The following is a 2,459-nucleotide window of genomic DNA, read 5'->3' on the forward strand; positions in this document are numbered from 1 at the left end:
TTGGAAAAAATGGACAGTGCAAAAAAATGTTTTTGGCATTTCCTGTAAAGACTGAAGTGGAGCAAAGACATCTTCCAACTTACCAACACTTCACACAAAAGCTGTCATCAAGGAGATGTAAAAGCTAAGGGTTCTAAAAACAAGAGGTGGCCAGAGTTGTGGACTCTGGACTCTGTGATCAGGCCCTGACTAGGCCATGACTTTTCCCAATTGTAATTTTACTTTGTTTCTAATAATACTCTGGGTTCTTGAGATCTTTCACCTCTGACAATTTCTGCATCTGCCCTAACAGGGCTTGCACTGTCAAAGAGCTGTGGGCTTTGTTGGAGGCACAGCACAGCTGGACAGCACAACTGGACAGGGCGGCTGTACTGGATTGGCTGGATTGAAGGGGTTACTCTTGTGGAAAGGCACCGCCCCACATCACGTGGCTAAGCAATATGCCTGTAACCCGGGCTGAAACTTTTCAGAGTTGCCAGTGAGCATTTACCATCCGAGAGAACTTCAGCACTTGTGTTACACATGGTTTACATTCCAAACTCACAAGGAATCAGAGAGGCAAGGATGCTTTAAAAATAACCTTCAGTCCCAAGCCCGGAAATCGGTGGACTCTTTGGCAAAGGGAGGTTAACTTGGGTCCCTCAAAATTTAAAAAGGAACGCAATACAATTGGGGGAAAAAAAGAGAGGAAGAAATTTGTTACCCAAAAAAGCCTTCATCAAAATGGACAAGAACTGAGGATGAGAAACGTCAGCTAAATGAGCAAACTAACTTACACAATCTATACTCGGATTAAATAAAACCGTGTTTTGCTTTTTTTTAGCTTTTGTTTTCCATTCCCCGGCTACTGAGAGGAATCGTCTATAGGCAGCCAAACCTCATTTATTGTTTTATTTGAAAGAATTTCTGGAGTAAAATGCCTGTTTTCGGGACTTGAGTTGGGCAGGCCATCATCAGCCAGTGCCGCCAGCCTCTTGCTCCCGGCAAGCATTCCTTTCCTACGAGTGTTTTGTTTACATTCTGTGGCTTTTCATTTTCTCCTAAAATTTTATTTATTTTTACCTAGAAGGAGGAAATAGTGTCCCTGTTACATAACCATACTGTAACTCCGTGGTCTGCACACAGGTCACCTCCCCTTCCTACCCCTCCCCCGCCCCCTTAAATAATTCAAAAATAAACAAACACAAAGATTCCCCAAAGCACGACAGTCCCCGGGGGTTGGGGCTGTGTCTGGACGTACGGAATCCACACTGAGAGGAAGGGGGTGAGTGGGGATGAACCAGGGTCCGTATGCCAGACACCTCCCAGGGTCAGGGGCTGCCGCGGATCCTAAGGCCGGTGCACGGTGGGGAACCCGGGAGGGGCTCGGACCCCTCTAACGTGGCTTAAAGCAAAACAAAGCAAGCAAACCCCCAACACCTGGAGGCAGCTCGGAGCTCCTCGCCAGGCGGTGGCTGGGAGATCCGCCAGCCGCGCGACGGTCCGGGACACAAAGGTGAGGTTCGGCGCCCGGGAGGGACCCGAGTCCCCCGCGCCCTCCTTCCTTCCCCACCGCCTAACGCTCGGCCGCGGTCCGTGGTCCGCCACGTTCGCTGATTTCTTCTTGAGCAAGATCTCGGGGCCGGCGGACACCGGAGCCTCCGACTGCCCGGCGCCGGGGGCCGGCAAAGTCCCCCCGGAGGCGGCGAGGGAACCCCGACCCTGCCGGAGGGATGAGGCGCTCGGCCCGCGGGTCCGGAAGACGAGTCCCCGGCCCCGCTCCCCAAGCCCCGTGAGTCCCCCCCAGGCTGCCCGTCCCCCGCGGACCCCGTGACCCCCATCCCGCGGACGCCGTGACCTTCCCTCCAGGGCCCCACATCCCCCGCGACGCCCCCCCCCGGCCCTCCGTCCCCCTGCTACCCCCTCAGGCTTCCCATTCCCTGCGGACCCCACGGACCCCCCCCCCACCTCCCAACCTTCGCGACATGTCCGGCCCCGGAGATCCCCTCTCGGGCTCCCATCCTTCGCGACCCCCACCCCCAGATTCCCCATCCCGGCCCCGCGCCGCCCGCCCCCCCCCACCCCGCACCCCCCAGCGGGGACCCCGACCCGACCCCGCGGCCGCGCCCCTCCCCGCGCACACGCACCTGCGGCCCCGCCCCCGGCCAGACGCCGAGGCGGCGGCGGGCTGGCGAGGTGCGGTCACCTTCCCTTCCCCCGCCATTCCGCCCACCCCCCTCGCTCGACCGCGGAGCAGCCACCGCGCTCCGCGGCCGCCCCGAAATCTAAAGGGTCCGTCTCCGGCGCCGCAACCAAATGGCCGAGCCTCCCCGTCCGGCAGCGCAGCCCGCCCATTGGGCCCTTCCCCCCGCCGCCGCTGCGGCTATTGGCTGGCTCCCGGAGACCCTCCTCGGCGATTGGCTGACGCTGCTGCCACTCGCGCTCGAAGCCGCAGCTCCCGCCTCCCCGGCGATCAGGTT

The 2,459-nt window shown here is 58.9% G+C and overlaps 1 long non-coding RNA gene across 2 annotated transcripts; it reads right to left on the reverse strand.

Moving 5' to 3' along the window:
• Positions 1-1,027: 1,027 nt before the first annotated feature.
• LOC138841958 (uncharacterized) lies at positions 1,028-2,393 on the reverse strand. 2 transcript variants are annotated; one of them, XR_011376531.1, is made up of 3 exons: positions 2,127-2,393; positions 1,420-1,701; positions 1,028-1,062 (listed from the first exon to the last, which is right to left on the reverse strand). It is a non-coding gene; the product is annotated as an uncharacterized lncRNA (long non-coding RNA). The 2 variants fall into 2 exon arrangements; XR_011376530.1 differs by having other exon boundaries at positions 1,241-1,701.
• Positions 2,394-2,459: the final 66 nt, after the last annotated feature.

This window comes from Dipodomys merriami, unplaced genomic scaffold (assembly GCF_024711535.1).
Source record: "Dipodomys merriami isolate MVZ:Mamm:240054 unplaced genomic scaffold, mDipMer1.0.p SCAF_33, whole genome shotgun sequence".
NCBI classification, from domain to species: domain Eukaryota; kingdom Metazoa; phylum Chordata; class Mammalia; order Rodentia; family Heteromyidae; genus Dipodomys; species Dipodomys merriami.